The following is a 15,658-nucleotide window of genomic DNA, read 5'->3' on the forward strand; positions in this document are numbered from 1 at the left end:
AGCTTTGTACAGTGAACTGGTTTCCTTTTTGCCCATTCTTCGTTAGAAAATTGCTCCAGTTCTGATAAGTTTGTTTGCAGATCGTTCACGCTGCAATCTCCAAGTGTCACCATACATTTTCTGTTGGATTCAAATTTGGACTTTGTCTAGGCCACTCAAGGACAATCACTTTTTCCTTTTTAAATCATTCTAGTGTGGCTTTGTCCTTGTACTTGTTATATATGAAATGTTATTTATTGGCCCAGTTTGAGATTCTTGGCTGACTCACGCAGGTTTTCCTCTAGGATTCACATTTACTCTGCACCATCCATTTTCCCCTCAATCCTTACAAGCTTCCCGGTCTATACTGATGAGAAACACTCCACTTAATGGTGACGACTGGGTGAGGTGCTCTGTTGGGCTTGTACCAGATTTAACGCTTTGAATTTGTCTTGTCTGACCAGAAAACCTTCTGCCACATGTCTGCAGTATCATTTACATGCTTTGTCACCAACCCCATACAAGATTTAAAATGGGTCTTTTTCAGTAATGGCTGCTTTCTTGCCTCTCATTTACACAGGCCAGCTTTGTGTAGGGACTGGGATATTGTTGATGTATGAACATTGACTGCCATCTCAGATATAGAAATATGCAGGTTTTTCAAAGTCACTGTTGGCTTTGCAGTTTCCTGCTTGCCCAGCTGCTCAGTTTGATAGGGTGGCCTTCACTGTATTCAGAGACTTTGACATTTTCTTGTAACCTTCTCCTCATCTGTGCTTCTGTAACACTTGTTCCTTTACTTCTTGTCAAAAACTCCTTGGTCTTCATGGTTGGTTTATCATATCACTACGTGGCTTGAACTGCGATATTTACTGAGGAAACTTACAGAAAAAGATTACTTCACTCTGAAATCATGTTTAACCACCTTGATTACACAGAGACAGAGACCATAACACTAATTTTGTAATCTTTCAAATGAATCTTTTGCACCTGAACTGATTTAGTGTTGCCATAGCAAAGGAGCTGTATACGTATGCAATTCAGAATCTTGTAATTTTCTTTGAAAATCGAACTTATTTACATAACATCAGCATTTTTTTGCAGCATTAGTTTGGAGTAGATTGCGTAGATTCTAAATATAAAGTCATATTTCAAAGTTTCGTGATTGCAAACATTGCTGGGGGGTGAATATGTTTGCAAGGCACTGAATACTTGAAAAAAAAAAGATGAGGCTTGCAGTTATAGCTTTAATTGTAATGAAGCTATGCATTATGATTTAAACAATCTATAAACAGTTGCTTCTTATTTCATTGTCTATATAAATGATGTACTAAGGTAATAACTCCTTGCATTTTACATCTTATCACCAAACAAATTATGCTAATATATTTTGATGTTGCCTTCAGGCCTCAGACATTATGATGTGAATAATCTTTTAAAATAATTTTCACATCTTTATGATAACTTGTGGGTCTTCACTTTTATCATTGCTACTACTGAAAGTATAACCAGTCTTTCAGACAAATACTCTTATAACTTTGTGTAAAAACCTCATATAAATTAGCCCAAAGATTTTGGATCAATAACCAATTGGTAACCTGCCTGACAAGGTGTACTGAATGTCTGATTTATTTAGTAACATTATTTTCTTGATCAGCTTTGCATTAATATAAACCTTTAGTACATCATATATGGTTTTAAATGAAGACCAAGGGCAGGATTAAATCAAAAATGTTCGCAAAGTGCGAGCGCGAAAAGTCGCGGAAGAGTCGCAGGAGGGGATCCGCAGCTCAGCGCCTCTGAGTTCAATCTACACTGTGCGGAGCGGCGAGGGGGAGGAGCCTGTTATATGGGCGTGGCTTTTGTGATGGGCGGGCAGTGCGAGAGAAACCGCGAGCCAATCACAGAGTCTGAAACTGGAGAGACACCGGAGCCAATCACAGAGCCTGAAACTGGAGAGACACCGGAGCCAATCACAGAGTCTGAAACTGGAGAAACCGCGAGCCAATCACAGAGTCTGAAACTGGAGAGACACCGGAGCCAATCACAGAGTCTTAAACTGGAGAGACAGCGGAGCCAATCACAGAGTCTGAAACTGGAGAGACAGCGGAGCCAATCACAGAGTCTGAAACTGGAGAGACAGCGGAGCCAATCACAGAGTCTGAAACTGGAGAAACCGCGAGCCAATCACAGAGTCTTAAACTGGAGAGACAGCGGAGCCAATCACAGAGTCTGAAACTGGAGAGACAGCGGAGCCAATCACAGAGTCTGAAACTGGAGAGACAGCGGAGCCAATCAGCGGGGGCGCGAGAGCAGGACGGGCTGCGATGAGAGCGACGCGTCAATAAAGCAGAGAAACAGCGGATTAAATCACAACTGTAACGCCCGCTAATAGAAACTACACAACTGTGCTCAGCTGCGGCTGCATTTTCAGTAAGATGCCACTTTCTTCTAGTCATAAATGTACCCGCTGTGATGTACAGGTGTGCAGTTTGCTGTTAGCCGGTGGGTCAGTTTTGATTGTATCCGGCCCCACGACGGCGCATGAAGGTACAGAAATCTTCCGCTCCGCGCTGTAAATCGACAGCATGAATCTACCGGCTGAAACACAATGACACACCTGTAAATACCAGAACAATACAAATCTCTTATGGACGCTTTACATCAGCGTTTACTTGTCATGAGCACTTTGTGTTGCTCTGTTTTGTAAGACTGCCAATAAATAAAAATAATAATAATAATAATAATAATAATAATAATAATAATAATATGTGTAGCGCGGTGCATTCAATAAAAACTGACACACTGGATAATACAAAACTACAAAATGAGCATCATAGATGGTTTATGATTCGATTTAGTGTAAAAACAAATTAAGATCGGTATAATGCAACTCAGTGCAGTATATTTCATTCAAGGATTGAATCATTCTGTTAAAGATCTAGAGAAGACCTGAAGGGCAAAGAATGAATGAGATAAAACCACTTCTGAAGACTAAGGTTCTCTTAGTCATTGTGCCGAATGACACAAAATGTGGGCTATGGATGGCTTAACATGAAACATGTTTGATGATGACATCAACTTGAACATCAACTAATGTATTATTTTCATTAACTTTTTTACAATATTTAATGCAGTATCCCCTTTACTTCACTTCCCCTTCAACGCTTAAACAATTTGATGAATGGTTTGCGTACATATGGGTATATGAAAACTTAAAATACCTAAATACCATCACAACCTGTTGTCATGAGAACTACTTTTATCAAGGAATACATGCTGCTGTCACTCTACACAAACCAAATGAAAACACTAAAACAAAATAAAAGCCATTCTAATGTACATTGCCCTGGGTAATGTAATCTGCTGATAAATAAGTAATTTTCTAATAAAAAATACAAATACAAATCTTAGCATCGTGGAACATTGCAGACTTCTACTAAGCTTTCACCACAGCTTACTGTGTTATGGTTAATAGCTGGGTATATGTCATTGGCCTCTACTGACAGGGGGCACTAATCATAATGATTTATGCTCTACAGGAGACTAGTGGTCTCTGTATGTACAGTAGATTATTTGCTCCACAGCTGTATCCAAACTCCTGCAGCACCTTTACAGAGCTGCATGAGGCTGTGAGGAAACTGTGAGGACAATTATTTGAACTTGGAGCTACGTGACGTCACCTATAATCGAAAAGTTTCTGCACAAAACAATTCTACTTATAATTATTCATGTTTTTTTTTTTAAGTATAATGTGTGGCCACACAAGGCTATTATGAAAGCAGCCACATTATTTTAGTACAATTTCCAATCCATGACACAAGTAACTGCAAATCCACAGAGACACAGGCAGTGTCAGTTTTAATTTTGTTAATAGATGTCAAGTATGGTTTTCTTTCCTCATTATGCCAAGAGATTACTTTGAAGTATGTTCTGGATTTTGATGCCAATATCTGAAAAAACAATGGCCACAACTGAATTATAAGATACTGAACTGCAGGGAATATGTGGAATTATTTTAAGGTCTGAAGTGGGAACAAATGACTAGATACCATTTAACCTTGACACTCCTTATTTCACATTGGGCATTTAGATAAATTAGGATAAAACCATGGCATCTTTCAAAAAGAACTTCATCATTTGTATTTGACAAGTAGATTATGACTTTGGCTGTAAATTATATATATGTGCATGGACATGTTACTAAAGCACTCTAAGATGTATTTATTTGGTATCAGCATACAAAGATCATCTTCTATCTTTTTCCAAAAGTATGTTTTCTGTGTGTGCAAGCAAAGAAGAAAAAATTAATAATCCTGTTTTATTTATTCTTGTGCATATTATTAGCTTTTTATATATTTTTTCCCCTCGTGTTAGCCTTATCCCAGTGCAGCAACTCAGTGCTTACTTGATGCAAACTAATAATTTAGTAAGGGAATCTGTAAAAGTTACATTAGAGAGTTGGCATACTTTCAGATATGAAAGTATATTTTGAACAACAAAGGATACGAGATTCCATTAAGGAATTTGGTTTACCCTCCTGAGACACATGAAGACACAGACTACCATAATTACATTTTTAATTGCTTATTTGAGAATACAAACAACATAGATATTCAGAAAGCATAAACTTACAATACGGAACTCCAAAGACATTCAATCAGAATACATTGATCAATTCAAAGTAGACAGATAACTTGGGTTTACACAAGGACCTCACCTCTCTGGTTATAAGTGGTGGATCAAAACTACAGGATAAGGTGAATACCTTTATGTCAAACCTTATTTAAGGCAAATCAAAATGGGTTAGCAGAATAATTCCAATGGTGCAGGACATGGAAATTAACATTTAACTAGTGTTAAAAGCATGCTATAAACAATTAATTCATTCTCATCTATGACCAGGCACTGGGGGAGTTAACATGCAGTGTTTTAGAAGTCATGATGTGCATGCATGTTTGGCCCATATTCTCGGCAGAAAAAAAAACTCAGGTTTGTGGCCAAAAAAACAGCCACAGAGAAGGACAGGGTCAATCCCAAATACTCGATTAAATTACTTAAAATTACAAAAACAAGGGAAAAACACATCCATTTGCACATGTAAATCAGCATTTCACAGATAATTGTATATATTCTTAAAGGACCACAAGTAAAAAGTAAAGTGCAAGATAACTGGTCAGTTTATTGGGGGTTTCAAAGTAAGTTGCTGATGGACATTTCATGGTTAGCAATGGTGTATTTCAGGTTAATGGCCATGCAGAAAGCTGATTTTTTCTCTGTTATCATTATGCTCTCTATATTGCTGTGGGTCTGTTGTGCACTGTTCAGTACTGTCATGGATTCCATGATGTAAATGTCTCGAGCATTGTTCTCAAGCAGGTAAACCACCCTTTCTGGCATTTTACCACAAATACAGCACAAGAACTGTATGTAGAGCTAATTTACATATTAATTAACTCCTTTGCCCTTAATTTGTATGGCGTCAGGTAAACAGCAGCTCATCCCGACTGCAATAAACTAAAAACACATAAACCCTGAAAGGGAGAGGGGTATTTCATCTTTCGCTTGAGCTTATTGTCTCGAGTAAGGTCAAAACACACATGTAAACTCTACCAATTATATATTTAAGTGATTAAAGCTTTTAGGTTTGAACTTACCATCATGTTTTTATTATAGTGGCAATTTACAAATCTACAACCCCTACACTGAGAAAGTGAAGTCAAGCAAATGGATGATTGTATCATCTGTATCTGTATCATCACTTCCAACAATTGTCAGTGTACCCTTATTGATTGAGGTAGCTGGAATGCACCATTCAGGTCGATTGGTGAGAATGTGGAGTGGATGTGGGTGTAACTCCAGAACCTGATTTTCCATTGGTGCCCGCCCCCTGCAAACACACATAACACATATCATCACGATCTTCAAATATTGGTCAGTTTCCTGCTAGATGAAAAGGCTTGCAAAAATCCTTCATACACAAAGACACACACACATACATTAATAGAACTCACTGTTTTCAATAGACCTGGTGTTTGAAGTTGCTGCTAAATCACCAACACGCTGGTAGTAATAATAAGTGAGACCAATATTATTGCTGAATCTTAATTTAGAGGGCAGTGCAGCTGGTTCAAATCCACAGCTTTATGTGTCCCGAGATATTGACTACACATATGTATTTAATTTCTGTAAAAGGTTCATTATTGTTAACTGTTGTAATGAAATAGTACCCCATTAATGCATTTAATGAATTCTCTCAGCTGATATTTCAAACACATTACTGTATGTCTTATGTTACTTGACAACAAGAGCATAACTTGTATGGATAACTGAAGAAACAGTGACATCATGTTTTTTCTACTACAATTTCCTCTGGGGTCCCACCCGACTCCCAGGATCAGCCTAGAAGGGAACAGACATTTTAAATATGTATATTTCTTTATTTAAACATTCAATTACACTATAGCACAAACCATATTGGAACAGCAGAGACACCAAAAGACAGCTGTTCACATAATGTCTAACAGGGTGTAGGCTAATGACAACTCAAAATCTTGTGTTACATGAGTGGAGGAAGACTGTGCCATTCCTCTGGCAGCACTGTTTCAAGTGCAGTGTGAGAAGCTGCTCTCTGCTGTCATTTCCGAACTATTATTTTGGTTAATCTCAGAGGTGTTATAAAAATGTTCTCCTTGAATAACTGTTAAATCGTCAGCTTTGGAACGTGGCATTGTCATGGTCGTTGATATAAGTGCTCTACACATAAGATAATATAAATATTGTCACTCTTATTGTGACAATACAGATTATGTGCATGCTGAAATATCCCAATAAATACTGCCAGTCATAGTGCATTTCAAAAACAACAACCACCCTCTCAAACAAACAAAACTTTTGGAAATCCATTATTAGCAAGAGTTTTAATGTTTTATTCTGTTGGTTTCAGACATGAAATAACCCCATAGCAAACCATTACAGCTTCAGAATCAATCCAGGTTCTTTCCTAACATCATTAGTTAGGCAAGCGAATACCTTTGATGAATCAACCTATTCTCCAGCTGTCAGCTTTACCGAATTTAAATGAATTAACATCCTGTCTTATGATTAAAACTGTAGGTAAGGGTTGAGGATCTCTAGAAAGAAAGAATGAATAAGAAATGTGATGTGTTAGCAAATAACATCAAATACCGATCGTGGTTATACTGAAATTGCACTGGCTCTCTAATAGACTGTATGTCTTGAACACAGTTGCCTGCCTTCTTCCATAAAGTTCACCAAGGTTATTCAGTATAACTGCATGGGATCTGATCAGGTATTCAAAGTCACCAGACAGAATGTCAGTGGCTGGCCATTATGTCAGTGGTGTAGTCAGACAAGGCTGGTTTGCAAGATATGTCAGTTTGTTGTTTTCCTGTAGGACTGTCTAGTGGGTTTCTTTAATGTTCTGTCTGCACTAATATAGCTTATTCATAAATAACACTACTACTACTAATACTACTAATCCTAATCTAGGCCTAAAAAACGTATTATATACCATACCGTACAATTAAATATCATGCCTAGTGAGGTTTCTATTGTTTTTGCTCATGTCACTTCCTTCAGAGTCCACTGCAGACATTCCCAGCTTCAATTACGGTTTCACTGTCATAACATTTGTATCACACCAGCATACTGCTGAATGTCATTTCAGATCTCTACGCAGATTGCTGTTGCCCTGGTCCAATATTCAAATCCAAATGTTGCAATGTCAACATAATGTGCTTCTTTTAATTGACAATGCCTCTCTGTGATCACCTTGGGGGCTTTTGATATTTCCTTTCCACACCACATGTCATTGGGATTGGGCTGTCTAGTTAGCTGTCTGGTCTTCCTTTTTTACTGTACCAACTAATACAGAACCTGGCCACCACTACTCACTCCACGTCAGACAGTTTTCTTAATCACCATATAAACAGGGATTTGTAGACTATAATACCCAATTATAGTCTTGGTGTCCATTTTTGTACATAAACATCACCTGATATCTTAAGTTGTACTAGTGCTCCATAATATAATGTGGCAAATGTATTAATAGTGGGGTATTATATTAACACAAATGTGTTTTACATTTGATATCAACTGTCAAAGTAATTATATAACTGGTATCATTACTAATCAAACAAAATACAGGAGGTAACAACATTCAAACTAACTATGAAAAATATCAATGTACCATCATTACAAATTAATAATTAATTTATAAAAATAAAGGATGGATTAATGAATGTCAATGAAGCACAATTTATTACATTTCACATCGCTTTAGTGGGTTCTTGAGAGTTTGAAATAATAGGACCGACGTATCAGTTACCTATTTGAAGACACCATTATGTTTCCATGTTAATAATTGGAAACATTGACATAGTAATGGCTAATTAAGAGTCCTATTTTGTATGACTGTAGTGTCTCCTGGCAAGGTATGATTAACAAGGACTTGGTTTTGAACTTTTACTTGTATTAATAAAACTATTAAAGATTTGTTGTAGTAGATTTTAATCCTGTTACTGAGTGTTTGATCAAACAGAGTTTTTTTAGTGCCTTTGCTTTATTAATGTTCAAAGAACAAGCTTCATCAATGGCCTAGGGACCCTCACACAGATGGAAATATATAACTGAATTTGGGAGTTTTAAGAGGATTTGCAGCAGACCACAAAAGCACTGACAGATTTGTTTGATTTATTGTGATACTTTTCATGTTCAGGTACACGGTTCATTTATTGTTTGATGTTCAACAACTTAGCATTTGTTGTTTAAATGAGCCATCTGTATGTATCATCTCATACAGCAGATAAACAGACAAACAAACAAAAAGGGACTATTAGAAGTGTTTTCAGAAGACTCTGTTGCTGTTACTGACTGGCTAACTCATTTAGGATTTCCTAGATGACTTGATGCTCATGAGCAGCTCCTGCTCGTACAATGTGTTGCTGCAGGAGACCGGTAACTGTTTCTTAAAACTATGTAATGGATTTTTCTTTCTTTTTTTTTCGATCTTGTTAGAACAGTGGGTACGTAACAGTTATTTTGCCTAAAAGACAGCACGTGTCAATCCTTTAGGCCAGTCCATTTATCACTTGAACTAATTTCAACTAATGACCTGCCTAGCAGTCTCTCTAAAAATTTAACTGCATTACATTTTGCATTAATGTATTCAAATGGAAGAAAGACACAAATAAATTGGTGTAAAATGTCTTTTTGAAGAAGCTTCAAACTGACCATTATTGACTAAAATATGGATCTGTATTAGTACCACATATTGGAATTTAGTACATGCCTTTCTAATGGATGCACATTTTAAATCAGGTTTCTCCAGTTAGGTAAATGCTGCCAGTATTTAGCTGAAATCGGATACAAAAAACATTTAATATGTATGCTGTCACCAATTATCATACAAAATAGAATGTGATAATCAGCAACTATATTACTGTTATTATTTATTAATTTAATTTATTTATTTTTCTCTGAAAGGGAAAACTGCTGCAAACCCATACTGTAGACTAGTGCCTCCAAAAGATGTGTCAGAAAATATTATATATATACACACTGATCAGCCATAACATTATGACCACTGACAGGTGAAGTGAATAACACTGCAGCTCTTGTGGGGTGTTCTCGGTCTGCAGTGGTCAGTACCTATCAAAAGTGGTCCAAGGAAGGAAAAGTGGTGAACCGGCGACAGGGTCATGGGTCAAAAGGGGAACCTACACAATATTAGGCAGGTGGTCATAATGTTATGGCTGATTGGTGTGTGTGCATGTGCGTGTGCGTGTGCGTGTGTGTGTGTGTCTATATATTTAGCATCTCTAAAAAGTATATTACTGTTCCAGTTTTACCACAACATTTTGTTAGCTGGTAATTCTATTGATTACATTTATTTTCTGTATGACTTGTAGGGTTTACTATTGATTGCATTTAGAATTCCTATTTAATTCTGATCCTATACAGAGTGGGGGACACATTAACCAAGCATAGGAAACAGAAGTACTAACTGTGAGCATATGATGACATATGGAATGTGACATTATTAAATTAAAGCAATCTGTTTCTCACCATTTTTATTTTTTATTATTATTGTTAATATTAATGTTGTTAATTTCAGATTCTCCTATGAATAGATTAATTGATCCTTCTATCTACTCACATATTAATTTCTCTGCTGGTGATGAGTTCATAAATATGCCTGTCTGCATGCTTTGATTTTATAGTTCAAATTCTCCTTCTATATGGTTTATTAGATTTGTTTCCAGCTCAATAACATTTCTTTGTCCTTCCTTAAAATTCATAATTGCCATCCAATTAAATTTCATGGCTTTCTGATGCTATAAATAATGCTGTGAATTGACTGGCAATCAAGCATTTTGACAGGATGTGAGGACCTTCAATCCCCTGAGCTTTCGAACGGTGGCTGTGAGATGTTTAGGTATATAGCTACAAGACTCTTCCTGACTTTAGTACCCATCTATTCCATTACCTTATACATTATCATTTATTTTACCTTGTAAATTAATATTTCTGAATATGAAACAGAAACCCCCACTGCTCTTAAGGTTTGGCGCTTGCTTCTCATGGCATAATTAATCTTGACATTAACATCATTACGCCTCATGTATCGAGTTTGTTTTTTTCAACCATATGCAGCTTGTTGTAATTAAGCCAGTAAACTGGAGCCCAAACTGTAAATTAAATTGACTTAATTGTTTTACATTATACAAAAACATAAAATACCAAAATAACTTTCATTTGAAATCATCAGGTTTCATCTGACATGTTTTTTTATTTTTTTGAGGTGGAGCACTTTTTGTGTGAAGTAGGAAAATAAGGTTATATTGAGTCAAATTTAACGGAAACAAAGACAGCCAAACTCTTATATTTTGTGTAATTTGCATCTAGCAGTCTATGACCCTTCACCTCTAAAAATAACCTTTCAAAAATGCTCAAACTATTTAATGTATGGAAGGCTGCCTTTGCCCTCACAAGAGGATGTGAAGAGCAATAACACTCATTTTTACATTATAAATGGGAACAGTTGTAAGAGTCCTCTTCTGATAAAAAAACACAACACAAAAAGTAATAATAGCTCACTGTTGACTTCCCGTTTACTCACAGAAGTACCGAATCCTAACACCCCCATATTGTTTGGTACACTTTATTCAATCTACTGTTACTGCGTGGAATAGACTATGTTGTAGCATTATGCTCTCTAATGAAAATAATTTGAAGACCAACATGTCAAGATGACATTACAGGTCTAATTTGAAAAGTGCAGATTTCGTGTCCATTTTTTCACATGCAATTTCAATATCTCAACAGCTGTTATGAGGGGGTGGAGGAGGGTTTTGAAGGAGTAGCATAAGGGTGGAGTGCCGTCCAAGTGATAAAGACTTTGCTTTCTGCTTCCTGTTTAGGTAGTGACCATTTTTGGTCTGATTGTTCAAATTTTTTAGATTTTATATATTTTTTACCTTTTTTGCATAGTACTTTTTTTCACCCAGTTTGATTGAAGGCAATTTTAGCTGCATTTCATACTAGTTTTAGGAAGGATGTTTCGGGATTTTTTTGTCTTCTATGCAGACTTCATGCCATGCATTTCTGATATTCTTCTATTATATTACAATTCTGTGAAAGAAAAATGTAACAGTCTGTGTGCGCAGTGTGTATCATTGGGATCCTGCTGAACCTGTAAAGGGAGGGAGTAATGATGAGCATGAACCTCTCCTCATTAAATTAGAGTTGGCGTAGTCTGGTAGTAAAAATACTACCTATATGTGGGAGCAGTAGACCTTTCAGCTGTGACTCACACCTGAAAACATGCTGTTGTTGGTGCATGACTGAATGCCATAGGATTACTTAAAATGGAGATATTTTAAGGAGTAGTAAAAGTCTCTGTTTATTGATGTATCTAATTAAGACGTCTATAATGAATTTTTGAATGTGTTTTTTTCAAAACATGTATCTACAGAATTCATAACATCAAAAAGTGTTGAAGAGATTTCCTGTTTTGGAAAATAATTGTTGCAAAATGTATATCACACGTCACATAAAACGTAAGGTGGCATATGCAACCCCGGTTACCTGAGAAGGAGACTTCCTCTTTTAATGGAACCAAGGTCTATGAGTGACCTGGCAACATTGGATGTTATTATCTTTCTCAGATAACCAAGGTTACATACACAACCAATCGTTATCAAGTTGAGAATAACACCCAAAGAGACTATGGGATACTGTGCACCAACACCGTCGTAAAGGATGGATACGGGCAGGGCCCAGGGACTCCAAAGTCAAGGGCTGAAGCCTACTAAAAGTTGTAGCCACCCTCCAGGCATACAACAAATACATATAAATAAAGGCAAAGGGCAGGAAACCTCCCACCCTGGGAGCCCCTGCACGACATCCAAGCCAAACAAATGCCACCAGTGATTTTGTTTTATTTTTCAAGCAGGTCAATGTATCGGCAGCTCTGATGTAAAACTAATCATGAAATCTAATGCATGATGCAATCATTTCTTAGTTACTGTATTCCTAGCATATTCTACAATGCACCAAATATTCTGAGGATAAAAAGTGCGAATACATCAAAAAGCTTTAGCATATTTATTTAGCTTTCAAATATTTTTACTTTGAGTGTGGTGGTACTTTCAAATGAACAAAAAAGAGTGATGAGATAGAACATTCACAAGAGGAAATTAGCCTTTAGCAATCTAATAATGACCTGCTATAGACAGAACAATTAAATTACCATTGAGTTGCCTAGAAAGTGTATACGATTTCCTGGCTCCCTTTGTTGAAAATCTAACCTAGACAGATTTTCAGGATTTATTTTGTACATTATCTGATACTTGAAGAGACATCTTTGTCTCTTAGGTCAGATAATGATATGTGCTTCTCTATAAGACATATCACCACAGTACAGACTTGCTGGTATCTCACAATATCAAATACTGGAACTTGAGCAGTTTAGTCAGGCCATTTTTTCAAATGACATTTTAAGAGAAATTTCACCACTTTTCATGTCGATATGGCAGTATAAGCAATTTATTGTGAATCTTTGTCATTCAAAATAAACTTTTTTTTCCACATTCAGTATTCCATATATGATATGTGATGTATTGTTTTCTATATAGGAGCAAAGGCTATAGTATTAACTTTGTTTAGACTGCTTTCCTTAGTAAATAAAACATGCCCTTAGTAAAGAATTCAATAATTAAACCATCCCCTTTATTAATAGATGCATACTAGATATTTCACAACCAAATGTTACAGCGTACAGTGAAATTGTAAAAGAATTACTGGGAATTACCGTGTAAAGTAAGAGAACCTATTCAAAGACAAAGAAAAAAAGGAATGTAAATTCAGCACTGCTGTTTTAAATAGGTTACACCTCCAAGGCAAGAATAATATTCACCAGTCATTATTTTAAAATTGGATTTCCTTGCATGTATATGCTCTATTTAAATCGCTTCATTCAAAACTTCACCAAACTAATACATTTTTTTTTTAAATAGATCACTGATGCATTTTCTCTTTTCAGCCTGTTCATTATCAGAAAAAATGCATTCATGTTGGGAGGTTAGCATGGTATAACCTGCTCCAGTTAAAATCAGCCTTTATGTTTATTAGTATATGGAATGGACAATGCATTTTACACCATGCAACCAAATTGCAAGGAATCATTTAAATATTCAATGTTTCATATATTTTTCTTGTTCTTTTTACAGCATTTTGTGAGGATTTTTTAAAATTCACATTATCAGCACGAATGTATAATTTTTTGTAATATCTCTGTTTTCCTGTGTTAATTTACCTAGAAATAAATTCAGGAGCCAACTTAAAATACATAGGCAATTAGCCTACAAAAAGCTTTCAGTCATGTCTTATCAGAATAACTGAACAGAACATATACTGGCTATTTTGTTTCAGAACAGTATTTGGATAGTAAAACTTCAGTAGAAGAAAGTAGAGCAAATAAATCTCTACTTTCTAAAGTGTTTTTGAGTCATAGAGTAATGACACATGTTTTAGACAGTCGTAAAAACTCATGAATAAAATATAAAAAATATGGGCTGCATGTAATTCAAGTGTCGGTTGACCTGACATTCCAATTTAACCAAAAGAGTCGTGCTTTCCATTAAAAGGTTTGGTGTCTTAACATTTTTCTTAGCATGTTAAAAAAGTCTTTTTTTTTATTTATACTTCCTCTAGTATGCCTAACTCTAAATAGCCAAGCCTCCAAGGGATTAGCCATAATATCCTGGTTTATAGCACACAACTTATGAAAATGTTATAAATGGTAGTAATATTTCCCCTGCAGTGTAATATATGGCTGAATAAATGCAATGGCAATGCATTTATTACTATTTATGAATTTGTATAAATATTTTGCCACATGGCTAGAGAATCTCCTGAGTGTTTTCTTTCATAGTTCATAGTTCTTGCATGGGCTTTCTTGAATACAGGCCAGATTTGTGGAGTGCTTAGGATATTGTTGTCACATGCACACTTTAACCAGTGTTGGCCATACATTACTGTATTGGTCTCTTGATCTCTGATCAGTCTCATTCTTGCTCGGCCATCCATATTGGAAGGACGGCCTGATCTAGGCCGGTCTTGGTGATGTAATACACCTTCCACATCTTAGTAATTGTCTTGACCTTGCTCAGAAGGATATTCAAAGCCTTTGATAATTGTTTACAATACAACAATTGTTTATAACCCTTTTAGCATCAACACAAGTATCATATAGAAAACTAACACCTCCAACTATCAACAGAGTAGTTTAAATGATGTGAGTTTACAGAAAAAACAATTACCTCTGCAGTATTACAAAATCTAATTTTATTTTATTTTATTTGATTTAAAGCCCTGCTTTGAACTGCATTGTTCACCTATGGAAGTACCTTGCTTTTCAACTCTTATCAAAATAGCTATGTCTATTCTGCACACTCTTTACAAATACAATAAGTGTTCTGAATCCTGTGAGCAATCAGATCTTTTTCTCAAGTTTGAGTAAGCACTGTATGTGTTGTTTAACCATTCTTTGATCTTTAGCTTCTTCCTGTTAGGCACAAATGGAAAATCATATTTTGCTTCCTTCCGTTCCATAAAGACTGCTATAATAAATTGCCTTGGTTTTTCTTCAGAATACTTTAACAAAATAGAAGGATGAAAGCTTTCCTGAATACTAATGCAAAATTCTGTTCCAAATGGATGAGTAGAACTACATTGTTCTTTTTGTGTGTGTCAAAGGCGACCTAATAACAACAGACCATCTACAGAGAATTACACTGGAACTTTCCTTGGTGCTATGAATGGCTTCCTGGTAATTTACTTTAGTTTCCATTTTCCTGGCAACAAGCCAATTAGCCTTAATTCTGCAGTATTGTGTAGCTGTATGAGATTTGGAAAAATGGTTGTGCTGTATTTTGAAATCACATATTAAAATACTTATATAGTGAAATATCATTGTCATTATATTATATAGCAGTATGGCAGTGCTATTTAGTTAAACAAATACATTGTGAATTGTAAATGTTGACTACACCACCCTCAAGAAGGTGAGGGACTTTCAGTTATCTCCCACACAGGCAGTTAACTGGGTATCAGTGACTGAAAGGGAAGTATACAGAACAAGAAAGAGTATTCT

Source organism: Amia ocellicauda, chromosome 2 (assembly GCF_036373705.1).
Source record: "Amia ocellicauda isolate fAmiCal2 chromosome 2, fAmiCal2.hap1, whole genome shotgun sequence".
NCBI lineage: Eukaryota > Metazoa > Chordata > Actinopteri > Amiiformes > Amiidae > Amia > Amia ocellicauda.